Here is a 22,420-nt window from a genome sequence, read left to right on the forward strand (position 1 = left end):
GCTGTGCAGTAGGTCCTCATTAGTTATCTATTTCATACACAATACTGTGTAGTGTGTGTCAGTCCCAGTTTCCCAACCAAATGTATGTTTCTTTGGTACACGTGCGTGTGTAAAACTGCTAGAGAGGATCAGAGAGAAACAGGCTGAATTGTGTTTTTTTTTTTTTTTTTTACGACTTAGGTCTTGAAAAGATAATTCTTGAAACTTTAAAGTATTACTGCGTTGGGCTCGTCAAGTTGATCTGCAAGGAACATTTCAAGAGACGCAAGAGCATGGCAGGTAGCGGTAAATATGTGGGCTTATGATAACAGCAGTTTGCTTTAGTGATGTTCTAACAAGGTTTTCACTGATCGCTCAGTTGGTACAGACTCTGCATGCAATGCCGGAGACCCTGGTTCGATTCCTGGGTCAGGAAGATCCCCTGGAGAAGGGAAAGGCTACCCACTGCAGTATTCTGGGCTGGAGAGTTCCATGGACTATCTAGTGCATGGGGGGGCAAAGGGTTGGACAAGACTGAGCGACTTTCACTTTGACGCTGATAGTACAAAGCATTTTGGATGTGCAGAGTACCTTTATGGTAGCCATACTTGAAGTAACAGAAAGTAAGGGTGCCCTGTTTGAAGGTGGCACCAATGGAAGGAGATAGGAAGGGCCTGCTCTCTTCGTTGCAGGCGGCTGCTGCCTGGTGATCCACCACAGTGCCTGAAGTCAGCATCCTGGTTCTGACACTTAGCAGCTGTGGGATCTTGGCAAAACCTGTCTTACCTGGGTTAAACGTGGGGAGTTTTTAAAAGTAGGATATTTTCTTAGAAAGGGTTTAGGAAATCTTCATGCAACTTCGTATTAATTTTAAGAGGGTATCTCTGAGAGCTTTACACAGAAGTATGTGGATCATTTATCTGGAGCTGCTGGTCAAAGAGGAAAAAAAGACATGGACAAATAGAAGGTAAGAACTGGATTTGATTGAAAAGTCATTTGACAGAACGTTGAATTAAAATGGGACTGCAGACCTAGTCTAATAGCCAAAGCAAATCACCTGTCGGATGCATAGTGAGGAAAAAGTAGAGGGGGGAAATAGTGTATCTTATCAGGTGTCAGCCACAGATTAAATTGAGAATGGCATTTGAGCAGCTAAATTATGACTTCCTGGATTTCATTGGAGGTCTGATCCGATGGTTAAGACTCTGTGCGGTTAAGACTCTCCGATGCAGGGGGTGCAGTTTCGATCCCTGGTCAGTGTGATCCATGGCCGAAAGAAAAAAATGATTAGTTCTGATTCAAGATACTCTATAACCTCAGGAAGGTTGAGAAATAAGAGGAAAGAGGGAATGAAGGATGAGAGAGGCATAGGGTACAGGGAGGAAACGAAGGAACAGGAAGCACGGGTCTGTGGGGGAAGGTGGCAAGAAATAAGATAGGTTTTTAGAAGAAGGGAGAGTATTTGACATGGGTGATGAATTTGAAGTGAGCTTATCCGAGAAGAACAGCAGAGTTTTCCCCATCTTCTTGTTTTCCTGGCTGTTAGAAGGCATTCAGGATTGAGGTCCCTGGACACGCAGAGCTGTGTGTTAGCCTCTGTGCAGGATCACGGGCATAGGTACTCAGCTGTAAATGTGTGCAGATTGATGTCATATGAGATGCTGCTGCTTTATAGGATGGTGTCCCGTAGACCACAACGAGAACTGGAAAGATGGAGAGAGCAGGGGCCGTGATGGGGAGATCAAGGAACCTACAGCCTGATACAGTGTCCACTGGAGGGTTTCCAGCTTCTAATGCAGTTTCAGTTTGGAGGGTGTGTCTCCCAATTGAGGGTAGAGTAAAAGTAAGTTCCTGCTGCTGCTGCTAAGTCGCGTCAGTCGTGTCTGACTCTGCGACCCCACAGACGGCAGCCCACCAGGCTTCTCCGTCCAAGGGATTTCCGAGGCGAGAGTACTGGAGTGGGTTGCCATTGCCTTCTCCGGAGGGTAAGTTGAGGCTAAGATTTTAGAAGAATAAATGAAGTTGAAGTTATGTAGAAGCAGACTCCGTGTAGACCAGAGTTTCTCACCTTTGAATTAGTTGCCTCGGGCCTTGTGGGAAGTGCACTTGCTGAGCAGGAGGTCTGAGATTCAGTGTTTCTAACAAGCTCTCTGAGTAGCAAGGGTGTAGCCTTGTGTTTAGAGAAGTCTAGAAGAAGAGCATTGGATAGTGCAGGACAGAACAGGATCAAGGAAAAGCCTTATTTTGTGTTTCTTTCTGAGCGTGTTTATAGCCAGAGGGAAGCAAGGAGTTGAAGTAGCAATTTCAGGTGTAAGATACCATTGCTAAGCAAAGAGGTAGAAATAAGAGGAGAGATGATCCACAGAGAGAATGTAAACGGGGAAGAATTCAGACCACATATCCTGAGATTACCCTTTGGAGAGGAGAGAATTTGGTGAGAGGAGGAAGGGAGGAAAGGAAGTCCTTAGGGAGGTGATTTGGAGTTGATGAGGACACTTGAGAGAATTCCTTCTCCATGGCTTCAGTGTATTTACACTGAAAAGAGAGAAGATCCTTGTTGCTCCAGAGAATCCTGGGGGTGGGGGAGAAGGGTTGTGGTGCTAGAAGTAGGGGAAACCCCAGCCACTCCAAGCAACTCTCAGGCATCAAAGGTGTGTTTTGTACTGGTCTTTGTTATTCGAACTAGATTAATTTGAATATGGAAGGCATTGACTTTTTTTTCTTTTTTTAAGATAGCTGATTTTTTGACAGTTGTTTCACAGAGATCATTTGAAGCATTAGCATGATGTAGGAAACCAAACTAAGTTTTGAAACACAATAGATTAATAGGGTTCATCCCCTAAATGCTAGAATTGTTATTTTCAATAAATACTACACTGATTTTGAAACATGCAAGAGTTTTATTATCTAATATTTCTGTGGCAATTAAATTATTCATAAAGATCTTAGGGAATACAGAATAGGGAACAGATTGAGTGAATCGATGTAAGTAATACTAGAAGAGGAAAAAGTAGAAATGATGAGACACACTAGTTAGCGTCTCTTCATGAATGGCAGTGACGTGTAAGACACAGTAAGCTGTGAAGGAGTAGTGAGTTTGAGGGGAGAGGAGGATGTGGAAGTGATTCTCTGAAATAAGAGTTTGTAGGAGGTAGTCAGGGTTGTATTCTTACTCACATTCTAATAAATGGAGACTTTGTATTCAGATTTTTCAGGTTGAGATTCTCCTAGTTTGAGCCTCAGTAGTTGACTTGTCAAAGAGCCAGGCATTTGCAAGTTGATGATCAGTGTCTGTTGATTTCACGATCAGTGACCAAAACTCAGTCGGCATCTACAGAATTGGGACAGATGACCTTATTCAGTTCAGTTCAGTTGCTCAGGCGTGTCAAACTCTCTGCGACCCCGTGAATCACAGCACGCCAGGCCTCCCTGTCTGTCACCAACTCCCGGAGTTCACTCAAATTCATGTCCATTGAGTCGGTGATGCCATCCAGCCATCTCATTCTCTGTCGTCCCCTTCTCCTCCCACCCTGAATCCCTCCCACCATCAGAGTCTTTTCCAGTGAGTCAGCTCTTTGCATGAGGTGGCCAAAGTATTGGAGTTTCAGCTTTAGCATCAGTCCTTCCAATGAACACCCAGGACTGATCTCCTTTAGAATGGACTGGGTGGATCTCCTTGCAGTCCAAGGGACTCTTAAGAGTCTTCTGCAGCACCACAGTTCAAAAGCATCAATTCTTAGGCGATCAGCTTTCTTCACAATCCAACTCTCACACCCATACATGGCCACTGGAAAAACCATAGCCTTGGCTAGACGGACCTTGCTTGGCAAAGTAATGTCTCTGCTTTTTAATACGCTGTCTAGATTGGTCAGAACTTTCCTTCCAAGGAGTAAGCGTCTTTTAATTTCATGGCTGCAATCAGCATCTGCAGTGATTTTGGAGCCCCAAAAATAAAGTCTGACACTGTTTCCCCATCTATTTCCCATGAAGTGATGGGACCAGATGCCATGATCTTAGTTTTCTGAATGTTTAGCTTTAAGCCAACTTTTTCACTTTCCTCTTTCACTTTCATCAAGAGGCTTTTTAGTTCCCCTTCACTTTCTGCCATAAAGGTGGTGTCATCTGCATATCTGAGGTTATTGATATTTCTCCCGGCAATCTTGATTCCAACTTGTGGTTCTTCCACCTCAGCGTTCCTCTTGATGTACTCTGCATAGAGGTTAAATAAGCAGGGTGACATTATACAACCTTGAAGTCCTCCTTTTCCTATTTGGAACCAGTCTGTTGTTCCATGTCCAGTCCTAACTGTTGCTTCCTGAACTGCATACAGGTCTCTCGAGAGGCAGGTCAGGTGGTCTGGTATTCCCATCTCTTTCAGAATTTTCCACAGTTTATTGTGAAACACAGTCAAAGGCTTTGGCATAGTCACTAGTAGTTAGAATAGGGAAAGGGAGTCCAGAATGGCAGTGGCTAAAAGACAAGGAAGGGCAGAGCCCACAAAGATAGAACAAAGGAAGGTCTGAGGACCGGAGTGAGGACCTCAGATAGAAGAAACAGCACTCCTGGCTAGCTCAGTTTACATGAGGCAAGCCCAGGGGGAGGAAAAAAACATACAAAAAGAGGAGCCAAAGGGCCGGGGGTGTGCGCTCCCATGCGTGTGCGCTCTGTCTCTGTCTCTCTCTCTTCTCTTTGGGTCTTTTGGGTCAGCAGGTCCAAACCTCCAGGATGTATTTTCCAAATACAACTGAGCTGTAACTCGGAGCTGTAACACTGTCTGAGAGCTGTGATGCGCCAAGGGCTTTAATGTCCGTTGCTTCAAATTTTTGCTGTGACAAGACAGAACTGAGGAAATTACACACTCCCCTGACAACCTTAGTAGGTAAAGAAACGGTGAATATTGGAGTGGTGTTTCTGGCAGCGATCACACGCTCCATCAGCTGTGTAAGTCTCAGCTGCCAGAAAACAGAGAAAGCAAACAAGGTAGAGAAGAAGCCCAGAGCACTCAGCCCTGGGCCACCTGGGCACTGACGTTTCCAAAATTAGATGTTGTGGCAAAATCTACCGTGTGCTGACTCCTTTTATGCCACCTACAGGCAAACAGTATTTCTCAGAAAGGTGTGTGTATTCTTCCTCTGAGCATAGTAAGACGATACATGACAAGGAGACTTCAGAGAAAGTAAATTCCCTTAGGCTAGCCTGTAGCACACCTGAGAGTAGGTCGCAGGAGTATATTTAGGATTTTGCTTCGAGTTGGGAGACCCAGGTAGACATCTAGAGATTGCCTTCTCAGAATGTAGCTTCCTAGCTATATTTTTCCATAGCTCTGAATTCTTAAGTATTCATTATAAATTATATTCAGTATGACTGCAAGAGCCCCTTTGAAGCCAGATGCTAAAATATTTCTTGTGTTTTCTCTGACTTTATTTATTTTAGAATTGGCTTTCCCAGTGATAATGGGAGTCATAGGAAATTTGCTACATAGTACCTCCTCAGTTGTATCGGTCTAATATATCAACTTGTTTTATTTTTTGTAATGAATTAATAGTTTAGAAGGAATGTTGGTTTTAAGGAGTGCTGTATCATTTAAAAGCAGTATATGGAAAAGTGATTCTTATTCTACTGGGATGCCCAGTCTATTGAGTAACCAATTAAGTTAGTGCCTTCAATCAGTCATACGATCAGGGCTATAGTAAGAAATCATATGCTGTTTCTTTTTTCACTCCTATTGTTTTTTTTCTTTTCTTTCCTCACCTGTAGAAGTTACCTTTGCATTTACAAAAGATTTTCCGTTATCTCCTAGAATAGTGACTACAAGCTATAAACTCAAAGTGGTTTTTTTTGTGTGTGGTTTTTTTTTTTCACATCTCTACAAGTGACTTGTTTGCTCTCGTTTCTCAATGAGCTTGGTAGGTCCAAGAAGCAGAAATTCAACTAAATCACCTACACGAATCCTTTCGACCCTGGAAGATGTGACATAGGAAAACCACCAAATAAATAGAATCAACTTCAGACAGTCATGCAGATCATTTCTCTTCTCAGTCGATACCTTTTATAGAGGAACCGGCAGAGTCTACTCCTTCAGGGTCCCAGGATTTGTAAATGTATTGATTTCATAAAGATTTATTCTGTACTCGACCCAGAAAGTTTTATATTCTAAATATTTCTGGAAACACTCCCACGGTTCAGGCCGGCATCCCCCCCTTTTTTTCATTATTAATGCTTTCATATTTTTCTCCCTCCATTTATTTGTATGCCCTTCAAATTCCATCTCCTGTAGTGTTTCGAGTCACCTGTCTCAAAAGCACATGTGACCATGTACTACTCATCAAATCACATTAATATCTAGACATCGAAAATTGATGCATGATGCTTTCATAATCTGACTTCTGCCTGACTCTCCACCTCTCATCCTTTCTGTCCTTTGCTCTGGAATCCTGAACTACTGCTGATGCCCTCCTCACCTGTCCCTGTACTCTGGACAAATATTTACCCTCTCGTGTGTGTGCCTCTCTCCCTGTCTTGCTGCAGCCTTCCGTGCTCTCCCTCACCTTCCCTCTGTTCCCTTGAACTGCCTAAGTCTGCGCTCAGACAGTATCTCTAGAAAAACCATCCCTGACACATTTATCTACGTTTTTGTTTAAACTCCAGTGTCTTGTACTGAGCAGGAACCCAAAAAATAATTATTGAATAAAAGAACTGAAGACTTATGTATACCAGGGTGATTTTTTAAGAGCTTTTCCTCTGCAGTCTAAGAGTCAAGAAGGTAGACATGTGAAGAAATAATTTAGATTCAGGTGATGAAGATACACCTGAAAAATTATAAAGTCTTCAGGTAGCTACAAGGAAAGAGATACCTGTTTATCTGGGGAAAGACAGCTGTCATCAAGGACAACTTTACAAAGCAGGCTGAGACTTAAAAGGTTAAAAGTAGTTTGTTTTGGAAAGAAGCATTTCAGTTTAAGAAATTGAGAACAGGAAAATAAGTAACAGGAATTTTGTAAACCATGAATAATGTTGCAGTTGAAGCTTGGCGTGTTGTTATAAAAGGTCCTGTTATGAATTAGAGAAGAGAAGATATTGTGGCTTTGTATGTCTCTCCTGTGTTTTGAAATTTTGTTTGGTTTCTGATTATTTTTTTCACTGCTTTTTGGATGAATTTGTAAATGAATCCTTGAGATGTTTGTGTGCCTGTAACCTGATGAATTCTGGTATTTCCCAAAAGGTTTCTTGGAGTTTTAGATCATTGGAAGTATTTCTTAAAGAAGTAAATATTCAGCTGAAGATTAAGATTGATATCAGCTGTCATTTAATACAATGTTTTAAATCTGTGTTTTAAATATTCTGCCTTTTATCTAAATATTCTAAGTAATTTTAACAAAACTTACAGATTTTTTAGCAGAACTAGACTTAGAAATGACATGAGAGGAAGAACAAGAAAAATGTGATGGAGATGAAAAGAACCATTCACAGGTATGTAAAAATGTAAATTTAAATTTCTGGTTTAATACTGCTTTCTATTCTTTAACAACATAATACAGTTTGCAGCAGAGTTCATAACAAATAAAATTACCTTTCAAAAGTAGCCTTTTAGAATCAACAGATCGCTTAAGTTTTTATACCACATCAATGAGAAAACTTAAAATATTGTTAGAATCCATTATAATTTATAGCTTGTCTTTGGAATTGAAGCAAAAAACTCTCCTTACTGTTGTTTACTTCTTCCATTTTTGTAATTTCTTTACATGATGAAGAAGGTGAGATCAAATTCTGAATCATATAGGATTAAAGAGTTGAATTTATGAACAATAGAACAATGATGGTCCCTGACCTAGATACGTATAAAGAGAAATCATTGTCACTGATCAAGGTTTTCTGTTGAAACTGCCAGTCACTGATGCCAAGACTAAAGATTCATTCTGTCTGATATCTCGGCATAGTTGACTTCAGTACAGTTCAGTCGCTCAGCCGTGTCCGACTCTTTGTTACCCCGTGAACTGCAGCACGCCAGGCCTCCCTGTGTGGCACCAATTTTCGGAGTTTACCCAAACTCATGTCCATTGAGTAAGTGATGCCATCCAACCGTGTCATCCTCTGTCATCCCCTTCTTCTCCCGCCTTCAGTCTTTCTCCCAGCATCAGGGTCTTTTCAAATGGGTCAGCTCTTCGCATCAGGTGGCCAAAGTATTGGAGTTTCAGCTCCAACATCAGTCCTTCCAATGAACACTCAGGACTGAGCTCCTTTAGGATGGACTTAGGGATGAACATTCAGCGACAGAGTAGGTCATAGAATCATCCCAACTGCCTACTAAAAGAACTGAACCTTCCAGACTGGACCTTTGTTGTTAGGGTACAAATAATAACTTTATAACTTATTTCCTTTCCAGGTGGGAAATCAGTGAATATTATTAAAAATGCTTTATCCACTCTCACCTGTGGCTGTTAGGATTTAATCTAACTGAATGTAGGGGCTTCCCAGGCAGCTCAGCTGGTAAAGAACCCACCTTCAAGGCAGGAGACCCTGGTTCCATTCCTGGGTCAGGAAGTCCCCCTGGTGAAAAGGATAGGATACCCAGTCCAGTATTGTTGGGAGACCTGGGTTCAATCCCTGGGTTGGGAAGATCCCCTGAAGGAGGTTGTGGCAACCCACTCCATGTTCTTGCCTGGAGAGGCCCCATGGACAGAGGATCCGGGCAGACTACAGTCCTCGGGGATGCAAAGAGTCACAGACAGGACTGAGCACACACATAACTGAATGTCAGCAGGTAATATGTCTCGATGTGTAACATTATCATAATATATATAATTTGCATTAATTTACGAATTGGTTCCTCTTTCTGATTGGTGTTAATAGATTTTGGCTCCTAGTAATATAAAGTTTGTCTGTTCTCCAGATATTTGTCCTTAAAAAAGAAAAAAAAAAGCTTTGAAATGTGCTGTAGGGACTCCCTGTTCAAGATATAGTGAGGGGAAATATTTTTAAGGGGAACCAGCCTTTATAGCATTAAAAATCATCTCCTAATTCACTTTTGGTAGATTTAATATACATGAATTAATTCAAACACGCAGGGACAAAATTGAGTTTTGAGTTCATGTTTTTCTTCTATTTTTGGGTAAGGCAAGTTATTTTTGACTTAACTGCTAAAGGGTAAGGTGAGGACGAGTGCCTTTGGCCAGAAGTCATTTCAGCAACTAGTCCCCTTGGAAGCGGAACTGTAGCGAATACACGTAAACAGCTCCACAGGCGCTATTTCCTGGGACAGGCAATGGAGAACTGGATGGTAACTGAAGAGGAATGGGGAGTTCAAAGGAGTTTCTTGTTTTATATTCAGAGGGGAGCTTTTAGTGTATATATGCTGTTGGGAATGAGCCAGCAGAAGATGTTTTTATTGAGCTGAATCTTGTTTCCATTTCCAATATTAGAAAGCTTATTGATTGTATGACATTATCTGTAAACTATTACAGTAATTAATTGTACATAATACTTCTGTTCATGTATAGTTTTATGGTAAGGACTTGTTCATTGGTTCTGAAGTGTAATATTCTTATGTAATTGAATATGCAGATGATTACTTCAATTAATTCTATCATACATAGATTTTTAAAAATTATAGAATCATGAATATACAAATACTTAGGCTACACTGAATAGGACTGAATCATTCCTTGATGATTCTGGATGATCGTATCATCGTGAGTAGCTACGGTTTTGTAAGGTACTCTGAAACATCACAGCATATTAACTTCATGTTGTTTGTAGACTCCTGGAAAAAGGGGAAATTTTTGCTTATATTCAGTAGAAAAAACTATTGACAATCTTTCATTAATTATTATTTTTGAATCATACAGTTCTAAATTACTAAAACCATCCTTCCCACACTCAGAGTGTCGTTAACACATGTTGTCTGCTCGATAAGTGCATGTCAGATGCATGGAGAAACAGCAGGATGGTTCCATGAATGCCTTTTGATGAATTTCTTTACAAAAAGCAAGTCCTTATTGCGAGTAGATATCCAATATTGCTTCCATGGAAAGATGTTTGATTTTTTTAGAAATATGTTAAGATTCAGAAGTTATTATTTATAGTTATTGGTAGACATGGAATAATAATATAGATTCATCTGTTATCATATTACTTAGAAAGACTTATTTAAATCTTACTTTCTCAGTATGTTTTGGCAATGCAGTGTTGAGGCCAGATTGCCTGGGTTTGAATTCTGGGTCTGTTGGTGACCTGCTCTGTGGGCGTGGGCAAGATCCTCAGCCTTTCCGGGCTCCATTTCTCCCTAAGTAGAGGGCCTAATGCATTGCCTATCTCCGAGAATTACTGTGAGGATTAAAAATGCCTTAAGACATGTCAAGTGCTTATAATAATGCATCGCAGTTGCCTAGGAAGTCCTCAGAAGGCTAATATCATGGTTACTATGGTTTTCTTAAAAGTGGATTTCCTTCTTATAAAGAATGAAGGAATACCTCCTAGATAGGTTTTATTGCCATAAAAGGTAGTTCTTATTGAAAATGGCAACAGCCAAAAACCCTGGTATACTGCTTCCTATCAAATAACACAGGTAACGTTATGTTTTTTCCTTTTCCTTTGACCTAAATTAAATGCTTTATGAATATTTTTCATATATTTTCTTTGTCCATTAATCCTACTCTTATTTATTATTTAATTCTTCAGTAAAAAATTACTTCCTAGTGCAAAGGTTTCATGTAAAAAGGCAAAGTTTAGGTATTGTTTGTATTTTTAAGTATTTAATATTAGCCTGAAAAGAATCATTTGTCATTTTAGGGCTGCATAAGAAAACATCTAATGAGAAGAACACGGTATAATACAAAAGTTAATTATAAAAAATATTCTCCTAGGAAAAAATATTTTGTAAAAGGAATAGTGGCAAAGCAGAAAATCTTCATTTGTTGTAGAGACATACACTTTGAGAACTTAATTTAGAAACACTCTTGATCAAATTATCCTTTTGATAAAAGTCTGTCCTTTTAAGAAGTATCTGTTTTTCGTTTAATGACCAGCTATTTATCACCTTTGTAGTTAGTTAATAAGTGTCTGTTTTTCATTTAATGACCAGCTATTTACCACCTTTGTAGTTAGTATATTTTATAAATAGGTTAAGGACACTGGGAAACAGGATTATTTATGTGTAGGTCAAAGCACAGGTTAATGCCGTGAGCTACCTGAATGACTTCACTCAGTCATCTGAAAGTGCTTCCCAGGATGGTGATGTCTTTACTCTAAGAATTCCACGTTGCAAGTGGAACCACTTGGCTTGAGGTGTAAAGGTAGGACCGTGGTGTGAATATCAGTATGGAGCCTGTTTGTGTATAGTGTAGTAACACATGCTCACCTTGTCTAGCACTGCTCTAGAACTACGGATATATTACGGTGCTGTGCATCTTGGAAATATGTTTTGTGTTGAAAGACAGTGACAGAGAGTATATCCGTTGAGCCTCTGATCGACCTTGCTGTACCTGAATTTATAATGATTATATGTACATGTTTGTGATTATTTTATTTCTCTTTCTCTTCTACTAGATTGCAAGCCAAACAAGAGCCAGGGTCGTCAGTTTTATCTGGAGAGCTTCCAATACTGTCTTCCACGAGGTCGACACTCAGTGTTTGTTCAGTGTATGGAGGCGTGACCATGAAAGGCGCATCGTTTATGCTCAGAGATTGCTCACATCAGTGGGTTTCTATTTCTGTGTGTTTTCTTCTTGTTGCAGATTGTGTTAGCTTGTGGAAAATTCAGGATGCAATTCTTTGGTGTGAAAGATAAATGGAACTTTAAAAAAGCCACTGTGAACTACTCAGAGGAGAAATTAAAAAACTGGAGAATAAGGTTGGCGAGCTTCAGAAAGAACTGTCCCAAAGAAAAGAGGTGAGTCACAGTTAGGGATCAGAAAGTGGAGTGGCAACGAGGGCTCGGCAGCTGGAGGTACTGCACATTCCTAGTTTTAATGATAAACATTTGAACTGTTATTTACTTTGATACTGCAGAGACGTAGCTGTGTTATAATTTTTAACTTACCCTCTGGGATTTTACAGGGGAGAACACGTTGTTAGTATTGTGGAGTGTGAAATGCATGGAAATAATTTAAGTTCTTAACAGTGAATGCTTCTCATGACTTAATGTATATTTTTCCAAATCCTCATTTTCGTGATCATACAGAAGTCCACCAGAAGGGAAACCTCATTCATGATTCAACAGATTGACTTTCGGTTGTTTTTCACTTTTCTGTCTTATGTTTAATACTACAAGGAACATCTTTTCTACAGATTCATTTCTACGTTTCTAATGATTTTGAATTCATTTTCTTTAGTTATAGTGTATTATTTGTTAAAGTATGAGAACGTTTGGAAACGGTCTTTGATCCATATTTCTAAACTATTCTTAAGACAGTTTAGATTGCTTTTCATTCCCACCCACAGAAGTATGAAGTAGCCATTTTTCTCAAGACAGAAAACAAAAATTTATGCTGTTTTATTCTTAACCCTCTGCATGAAAACAGTGATCATTCTTAAGTGTTCTTCATTGTATTTCCACCCATTTTACTATTTTAAACATTACAAAGAGGGAATGAAAGTTACTGCAGCAGCGAATAGTCTCATATTTTTTTAAGAATTTTGCAGACTGATCTTCAAGCAAGAAGAAGAGAATAGAAGCAATGCTGATATGTTATATGAAAATATTAGGGAGCAGTTAGGAAGAAAGGAAGACCAATATAGTAAAGAAGTTGAAATGAAACAGCAACTTGAACTCACTCTCAGAGCACTAGATGGAACTGAAGACGGAGAAATGATCTGAATCAGGTAGAGTAATCGTTGGTGAAACTTTCAAATTTCTAACACCATTTCATCTATATTATTTATAATATCCCTTTTATTTAATATGTATTATTTAGATTTCAAACAAAATGTTATCTCAACCTAGGTATGAACTGTGACATTCAGAGTTTAAGTGATTAGTTTCTTGCCATTCTTGGCTTCCAGTAGATGCTCTGTATGTGTTTTCTGAGTGGAGGAATGGATGTGCTGCTGAAGCTAAGTCGCTTCAGTCGTGTCCGACTCTGTGCAACCCCAGCCCACCAGGCTCCGCCATCCCTGGGATTCTCCAGGCAAGAACACTGGAGTGGGTTGCCATTTTCTTCTCCAATGCATGAAAGTGAAAAGTGAAAGTGAAGTCGCTCAGTCGTGTCTGACTCTTAGCGACCCCATGGACTGCAGCCTACCAGGCTCCTCCGCCCATGGGATTTTCCAGGCAGGAGTACTGGAGTGGGTTGCTATTGTCTTCTCCGAGGAATGGATGTAACTTGAGCTTAATTATTAACATAATGATTGGCACTTTTGATCCCTTAGACAAAGTAATCTTCTTAATTCCAATCCATGTATTAATTTTAGCTTTTTTAATGTTAAAAGAGGCTAACTTGCCTTGAGACTGTGAAGGAACTAGTTAAATGCTTTGTAAAGAAATTTCCTTTCACAGTACTATATCTGCATGGTTTTGCTCTGATAAATTTATCTGACATTTAAATTAAGATCCGAGTTAATCACATGGGATAAAGATCCCTGTGCTTTAAAAGGCTACTTCCTTTATTCAGTTTTATTTCATTGTATATTCTAAGCTTTTAACTGTTTTCTCTTTTTCTTTTAATGGTATCTACCCAAAAACTTCATATAGTGTCTCTCCATGTTTTGGAAGAGCGACATATGACACTGAGAAGCAGCTTTCTGGAGAACGGAATGCAAGAATCTTACAGGAGGGAATCCTGGCCAATCAGCTTGCCAAACAGAAGCAGAAAGAAATGGCTAATAAGGAAATGAACTCTGAGGTATTTTCTGTAGTCATGTATGTGTGTGTATGTATCTGTGTATGTATATATGTTATAAACGAAGAGTATGTACCATAGAAAGTATAGAGGCTTGTGAAAGCCCATACATCTGTATTTTGAGGAGGGATGACATTTTCCATGTGTCGGATAAAGTAACAGTTGTAATTCCGATGGATTTGTCTTCAGCCGTCAGGTAGGGACATACGATGAGCTCATCCAAGGAGAGGCCTTTAATATTTTCCGTAGGAATTGATCTCAAAATTCTTGCAACTATATCGGCCGGCACCCTCCTCCAATTGCACTTTAGGCCAGGAAGACGGCGTGTGCTCCACCCCACCCCCCCATCGACTGCGCTATACACCCAAGTCCCTCTGCTTTGCAGTGAGCGTGTGCATCACTCCGTGCACGTCCTCACCTTCAGTGTCTAACCCAGGTCCGTTCTTGGCTCCACTGTCATTTCTTTAACTGATGCCCTGTCAATGACCTTTGCACATCATTTACAGTTTTCCAATTTGTAAAAACTGCAAGATCAGTTGTTAAAGCATTTTTGAACACTAAAAAGTAACTTCTTCAGAATAAACTTATACAAGTCCCGCCTCCTCTGCTCCCCGCCAAGGAAAACCACGCCTCTTGCTCCTAGCAATAGATACTTAGGTTTTGGCAGTGATTTCCTTCCTTGATGGATCATTGGGGTGTTTTGTAAGTCCCGCTGATGGTGAGGAGGGAGCGCCTGGGTGGTTCAGAGGCTGTGCTGTGGATGCCGTTCTCATGAGAAAAGCAGCACTGTGCTCTCTGTCATGTCCTATTTCAGTGCAAGGGACTTTTGGAAACAGTGATGGATGCGACATAACATGTATTTAGTGACAAGTCGTAAGTGTTTTTGTTGTCTTTCGCCCTATCTTACTATTGTAAACATTATGAAAAAGTATTGAAAGTTATGGCAGCAGCAAATAATCTCATGCTTGTCTAGGAAGCGCTCTCTAAATTTTACCCATCTCCCATGAGTGTCTGCACGGTGAGTGAAGGTGGAGGCTTATTTTGGATTGATATGTTTGTTCTAGAGAAGTGAGTGTGGTTTGATGCAAGAGGACTATTAGAGTCTGAAGACCTGGTGAAAAGCCTGTAGCTCGCTTATATTTCTAACTTCTTCCTTTCCGGACTCATTATAGCTAATGAGTTAATTGATGTTTGTAGAAGTGCTTAGTGCAACTATCAATAGGTATAATTCTTGTAGTGGACTATTACAATGTTAGAACGGTAGTATATTCTCAAGAAAAAAATTTTTTACAAAATTTAATCCGTTTAGATATGTACAGACATGGGGTCGCAAAGAGTCAGACACAACTAAGCGACTGAACTGAATTGAACTGAACTGAAGGCTCTTTCTTGGGGTAGCTGTATAGGTTAGGTATCAGATGTATTTTTTTTAAAGCTAAGAAGCAAGTGGTGATGTTTATTGTTTATTGCAGGTATTTGTCATATTTCTTGGGATAATTTTATTTTTCTTCATGTCAATTTAATTTGGGAAATATTTCAGCCTTGAATCATTTATTCTTATGGCCTGTCAACTGTTTAAAGGCATCTACTTTTCATTCACTCATAATTAGGGTCTCAAGTGGTGAGCTTTACCAAAACACTTCTTGATTTACTCTTCCATCTGCTATTTATGATTTACTTAGAACATTTTTGCAAACAATTTGCTCATAATTGTGATTTTCAATTCAATCACTTCAGTTCAGTTCAGTCACTCAGTTGTGTCCGACTCTTTATGACCCCATGGACTGCGGCACACCAGGCCTCGCTGTCTGGCACCAACATTTGGAGTTTACTCAAACTCATATCCATTGAGTTGGTGATGCTGTCCAACCATCTCATCCTGTGTCGTCCCTTTCTCCTCCTACCCTCAATCTTTCCCAACGTCAATTCAGTTCGGTTCAGTCACTCAGTCGTGTCTGACTCTTAGCAACCCCATGAACCGCAGCACGCCAGGCCTCCCTGGCCATCACCAACTCCCGGTGTCTGCCCAGACCCAGGTCCGTCGAGTCGATGATGCCATCCAACCATCTCATCCTCTGTCATCCCCTTCACCTCCCACCCTCAATCTTACCAAGCATTAGGGTCTTTTCCAATGAGTCAGCTCTTCGTGTCAGGTGGCCAAAGTGTTGGAGTTTCAGCTTCAGCATCAGTCCTTCCAATGAATATTCAGGACTGATTTCCTTTAGGATGGACTGGTTGGATCTCCTTGCAGTCCAAGGGACTCTCAGGAGTCTTCTCCAACACTGCAGTTCCAAAGCATCATCTGCGCTTAGCTTTCTTATAGTCCATCTCTCACATCCATATATGACTACTGGAAAAACCATAGTCTTGACTAGAAGGACAGTGTAATGTCTCTGCTTTTTAATATGCTGTCTAGGTTGGTCATAACTTTCCTTCCAAGGAGTAAGCGTCTTTTCATTTCACGGCTGCAGTCACCACCTGCAGTGATTTTGGAGCCCAAGAAAATAAAGTCAGCCACTATTTCCCCATCTATTTGCCATAAAGTGATGGGACTGGATGCCATGATCTTAGTTTTCTGAATGTTGAGTTTGAAGCCAACTTTTTCACTCTCCTGTTTCACTTTCCTCTACAGGATCTTTAGTTCTTTTTCACTTTCTGCCATAAGGCTGGTATCATCTGCATATCTGAGGTTATTAATATTTCTTCTGGCAATCTTGATTCCAGCTTGTGCTTCCTCCAGCCCAGCATTTCTAATGATGTACTCTGCATATAAGTTAAATAAGCAGGGTGACAGTATGCAGCCTTGATGTACTCCTCTCCCAATTTGAACCAGTCTGTTGTTCCATGTCCAGTTCTAACTGTTGCTTCCTGACCTGCATACAGATTTCTCAGGAGGCAGGTCAGGTGGTCTGGTATTCCCATCTCTTTAAGAATTTTCCACAGTTTGTGGTGATCCACGCAGTCAAAGGATTTATCATAGTCAATAAATCAGAAGTATATGTTTTTCTGGAACTCTCTTGCTTTTTCAGTGATCCAGCGGATGTTGGCAATTTGATCTCTGGTTCCTCTGCCTTTTCTAAAGCCACTTTAAACATCTGGAAGTTCACCTTTCACGTAGTTTGAAGCCTGGCTTGGAGAATGCTCATTTGAAGGATGAATAACTATCGTTTGGATATGCACGTGTCCACTAAGACTGAAGGGCGGCAGGATTTGAGAGCAGCCCGGATGGAGTGAGTCAGGGAGTGGGCTGTAGGGGCTGCGGTCCAGAGGGAGGTGGAGGCCAGGTTATCGAGGCTCCTTGAAGGCCATGGGAGAAACCTCATTTTTTAAATTTCATTTTCCTTTTATGTTGGAATGTACTTGATTTGCAATTTTGTGTTAGTTTCTGATGTACAGCAAGTTGATTCAGTTATATGTATACATATATCCCATCTTTTTAGATCCTTCTTCCCATGTAGGTGAGCACAGAATATTGAGTAGAGTTCCCTGTGCTATGCTGGTCCTTGTGGTTATCCAAGGGCAAAGGTGGGGAGGAGGGATAGATTAGGAGTCTGGGATTAACATAGGCATACCACTAGTTATAAAATAGATAAGCCACAAGGGAATGGCCTCATTTTTTCACTGAGATAGGAATCTGTTGGAAAGATCTGAGCACTGGATAGAATATGTGACTTTCTCTGAAGTTTATCTAACCTCTAATAAGAAGGGCAAAATGTTCCACAGTGTGGAATTTTCCACCACTTGTCCAACTCTCACATCCGTACATGACTACTGGAGAAACCATAGCTTTGACTAGATGGACCTTTGTCGATAAAGTAATGTCTCTGCTTTTTAATAATGCTGTCTAGGTTTGTCATAGTTTTCTTGGAAGAAGCAAGCGTCTTAATTTCATGGCTGCAGTCACCATCTGCATTGACTTGGAGCCCAAGAAAATCAAGTCTGTCACTGTTTTCAATGTTTCCCTATCTATTTGCCATGAAGTGATGGGACCGGATGCCATGATCTTAGTTTTTTCAGTGTTGAGTTGCAAGCCAGCTTTTTCACTGTCTTCTTTCCCTTTCATCAAGAGGCTCTTTCGTTCCTCTTTGCTTTCTGCCCTAAGGGTGTTGTCATCTGCATATCTGAGGTTACTGATATTTCTCCCAAAAATCTTGATTTCTGCTTGTGCTTCCTCCAACCCGGCTTTGGCATGATGTCCTCTGATCTAAGTTAAATAGGTGCGGTGACAACATACAGACTTGATGTACTCTTTTCCCAGTTTGGAACCAGTCTGTTGTTCCTTGTCTAGTTCTAACTGTCGCTTCTTTACCTGCATACAGATTTTCCTGGAGGTAGGTAAGGTGATCTAGTATTCCCATCTCTTGAAGAATTTTCCACACTTTGTTGTGATTCACAGAGTCAAAGGGTTTGACACAGTCAATAAAGCAGAAGTAGATGTTTTCCTGGAACTCTCTTGCTTTTTCTATGATCCAGTGGATGTTGGCAATTTGATCTCTGGCTCTTCTGCCTTTTCTCAATCCAGCTTGAACATCTGGAAGGTCTCGGTTCACGTACTGTTGAAGCCTGGCTTGGAGAATTTTGAGCATCGCTTTGCTAGCGTGTTAGATGAGATCAAAGTACATATGTTGGCGTTGTGTAGTATTAACATCACATAATAGTAAAGTGATTTATAAACTCAGTGACAGAGCATCTTATTAGGCAGTTGTGAGACAACTCCGACAAGAACTGGCTGACACCCTAAGAAAGCTGACACCCTAAAAATTCTATTTTGGGGGCTTCACTTTAGGTCACGTCACGTTACTGTCCTAACTTAGAAGTTGAGGCACAGGGTTTAAGGAACAGCTGACTTCAACTCACAAGTCAGGTAGGTGTGAAATTTGATGTGTCAGCGGTCAACACATAGGATAAAGGGTTTTAAGACACTGATTTTCTTTTGTATTTTCATTACAAGTAATTTGCTACACTTTTATTATCTTTAAATGCACTGTTTCTTAAACTCTGACTTTCATCCTGCCGTTTGCAGTATATCTTTTTTTCTTATATTACATACCCTTAGAAAAGTTGGGAATTGTGCCTCATTCTTCACAGAAGTTGATAGACGTTTTTTAGTGATAGCCATGTTACCGTGATAAGGCAAGCCAGATAAAATCAGAGGATAATGTTTAATGAAACGTTCCAGAAAATTGTCATTTCGCATCTTTACTGTTGTGAAGGCTGTAGAATTCTGTATATATTTATTTTGTGCAATTAAGAATAACTTGTGCAGAAAGGGTATTAAGCAAATCAGTTGAAGTCAGGCATTGCCTTCTTTTCTTTTCATTTTATATATATTATAAAGGCATGGAGGTATTCAGATGGTGTATAGTACGTTCATCCAAACTGGAGAATTAAGAAGATTATCTAGATCCTTCCACTGAAGTGTTTTAAAAAGCTGTTGAGATATAATTCAGGTATCATGGAATTCACCCCCTCATCATGTGTAGTTCAGTATCTCTTAGTCTAGATGGGTGTCACCTGTGACCACAGTCAATTTTAGAGCATTTCCCTCAGCCCCCATCAGAAACCCTGCATCCCATAGCCACCACCTATGCCCCGCCCATCTTCCTCAGTCCCAGGCAACCCCCAGGCTATCATCCGTCTCTGGAGATGTGCCTGTTCTGGTTATTTTGTGTAAATGGAATCATACAGTCTGTGCTCCTTTGGGATTATCTTTTGTCATTTGGCGTCATGTTTTCGAGGTTCATCCATTGTGATGAACTCCTGGGGACCCCTGGATGGGTTCTCCAACTAGTTTTGCATTTTCCAGAATGTCATATGAATAGAATCTTGTATCTTGCTTTTTGTTTTTTTTAAATATTGTCATCCTTTATATAGATTTTATTTCTCTTGGGTAAATACCTTGGATGGGTTTCTTCAATCGTAAGTTAAGTGTCTGTTTGCCTTTATAAGATAATGCAAAACTGTTTTCCAAGGTGACTCTACCCTTTTGCATTTGCATTAGCCTTGTGTGAGGTTTCCAGTTGTTCTTCATGCTCATCTGTACTCAGTATTGTCAGTTTTAAAACAAGTGGATATTCTAATCTGTGTGCGGTGCAGTCTCAGTGTGGGCTTAGAAATGCTTCCACCTGTGAGTGCGACCGGACAGTCTTTGTCTTTTCCTGACTCATGTCACTAAACGCAATGTTGTCAGGGTTCACCTGTGTTGTCACAAATGCAGAATTTCCTTCTTTCCTGTGGCTGAAGAATATTCCATTCTGTGTATTAGTAGTTATGCCACATTTTTCTTCATTTGCTGATGGATACAGGTTGTTTCCATGTCTTGGCTTTTTTGATTCATGATTCAGTGAACATGGTACTGATTTCTTAGAGGTCCTGATGTCATTTTGCTTCTGTATATACTCAGAAGAGGGTTTTCTGGATGGTAGTTCTGTTTTTAATTTTTTGAGGGTCCTGCATTTGGACTGTTGCCCATAATGGCTCCCAGGTGCCATTCCCACCAACGATGCACAAGTGTTCTCTTTTCTCCAGATCTTGCTAACACATATTGTCTTTCATTTGTTGGATCACAGCCATAGTAACAGGCTTCTCTGGTAGTTCAGACAGTAAAGAATCTACCTGCAATGGAGGAGACCCGGATTTGACCCCTGGGTCCCAGAGATCCCCAGGAGAAGGGTATAGCTACTGACTCCAGTATTCTTGGCTGGAGAATTCCAGGGAGAGAGGAACCTATTGGGCTACAGTCCATGCAGACACAAAGTCAGACAGGACTGAGTGACTACCACAGTCATACAGCCATAGTAACAGGCAGGAGGTGCTATCCGATTACGGCTTTGGTTTGCATTTCCTTGATGGTGAGCTGGTAATTTTGAATGTCTGTTCAGAAGCTTCACCTGTTTTTCAGCAGTCAGGTTGTTTTGCTGTTTACTTGTATGAGTTTCCTATATATTTTGGACCAGATTGATGGCTTGCAGATTATTTCCTCCCAGGCCATAGGTTGCCCTTTCATTTTATTGCTTCCTGTTATGACTACCTAGACAGCATATTAAAAAGCCGAGACATTACTTTGGCAACAAAGGTCTTTCTCGTCAAGGCTATGGTTTTTCCAGTAGTCATGTATGGATGTGAGAGTTGGACTGTAAAGAAGGCTGAGAGCTGGAGAATTGATGCTTTTGAACTGTGGTGCTGGAGAAGACTCTTGAGAGTCCCTTGGACTGCAAGGAGATCCAGCCAGTCCATCCTAAAGGAGATCAGTCCTGGGTGTTCCTGGGTGTTCACTGGCCACCGGATGCAAGGAGCTAACTCTTTTGAAAAGACCCTGATGCTGGGAAAGATTGAGGGGAAGTGGAGAAGGGGGTGACAGAGGATGAGATGGTTAGATGGCATCACCCATTCAGTGGACATGAGTTTGAGTAAGCTCCAGGAGTTGGTGATGGACAGGGAGGCCTGGTGTGCTGCAGTCCATGCGGTCGCAGAGAGTCGGACACGACAGAGCGACTGAACTAAAGTTGCTGCAAAGAAGCTTTCTATTCTGATGTAATCCAACTTACCAGTTTTTCCTTTTGTTGCCTGTCTTTCTAGAGTCCTGTCTAGAAAATAATTGCCCACACCATTGTCAAGTTCTTTGTCTGTTTTTTCTGTTTTCTAGATTTAGGTCTTACCTAAAATCTTTCCTTTGAGTTAGCTTTTGTATATGGTGTGAAATAGGGTCATGTTCGTTCATCTGCATGTGAATACAGTTTTCCTAGCATAATTTGTTAAACTAATCTTCCCCATTGTATGCTCTTGGAAGCTTTAGTGGAGATTATTTGACTGTAAAAGTGTGTATTTATTTCTGGAATCTCGATTCTGCACCACTGGCCATTGGTTTTCATGTCTGTACCATGCTGTTTTCATTATTATACCTTTTAATATAATTTGAAATCACGCACAGTGATGCCTCCAGCGTTGTTCTTTTTTGGGGGTTCTTTGGCTATTCAGCATCTTTTGCAGTTCCACACAAAGTAGATATTTTTTTCCATTTCTGTGAAAAATGCCACTGAAATTTTGATAACAATTGCTCTGAATTTCTAGATCACTGTAGGTAATGTGGGCATTTTTAACAGTATTAGTTCTTCAGTCCATGGATATGGATATCTCTCCATTGATCTTTGTCTTTCTCATCAATCTCATAAAGTTTTGAGTGCATAGATGGTTCACTTCCTTGGTTGAATTTGTTCCTCGGTATTGTGTTCTTTTAGGTGCTATTAGAGATCGGATTGTTTTCCTCATTTCCTTTCCAGATAGATTGTTGGTGGTGTAAACGAATACAACTGCTTTTTTGCATTTTTTGGCATATGGATTTGTATCTTACAACTTGATTGGATTCATGTATCCTAATCCTTTTGTGTGTGAAGTCTTCAGGGTGTTTTATGTATAGGATCATGATATCTGCAAACAGAGATAGTTTTACTTCCTTTGTTCCAATTTAAATGTCTTTATGTCTTTTTTTTTTTTTTGCTAGTACTTCTAGTACTGTGTTTAATACAGTTGACGAGTAGCAAAGCTTTCAGTTTTCTCCACTGATTATGATGTTAGCCATGGGCTTTCATGATCTTAGCCTTGGGGGC

At 40.4% G+C, this 22,420-nt stretch overlaps 1 protein-coding gene across 28 annotated transcripts in view; it reads left to right on the top strand.

Annotated features, from left to right (window-relative positions):
- LOC129545947 (ankyrin repeat domain-containing protein 26-like) overlaps positions 1 to 22,420 on the top strand; it is a 111,850-nt gene that overhangs the window by 650 nt on the left and 88,780 nt on the right. For 15 of the 28 annotated variants that reach the window (XM_088840146.1, XM_088840167.1, XM_088840168.1 and 12 more), the window contains exons 1-3: positions 8,124 to 11,866; positions 12,609 to 12,798; positions 13,667 to 13,817. The gene's annotated coding sequence lies outside the window, so the exon portion shown is untranslated. Of the gene's footprint in view, positions 1 to 180; positions 6,075 to 7,366; positions 7,450 to 7,916; positions 11,867 to 12,608; positions 12,799 to 13,666; positions 13,818 to 22,420 lie in introns of those variants that run through there. The other 13 variants (XM_088840174.1, XM_088840175.1, XM_088840152.1 and 10 more) reach the window with 12 other exon arrangements.

The sequence above is a fragment of the Moschus berezovskii genome, chromosome 9 (genome assembly GCF_049115385.1).
Source record: "Moschus berezovskii isolate FMDL1 chromosome 9, NW_MosBer_1.0, whole genome shotgun sequence".
NCBI classification, from domain to species: domain Eukaryota; kingdom Metazoa; phylum Chordata; class Mammalia; order Artiodactyla; family Moschidae; genus Moschus; species Moschus berezovskii.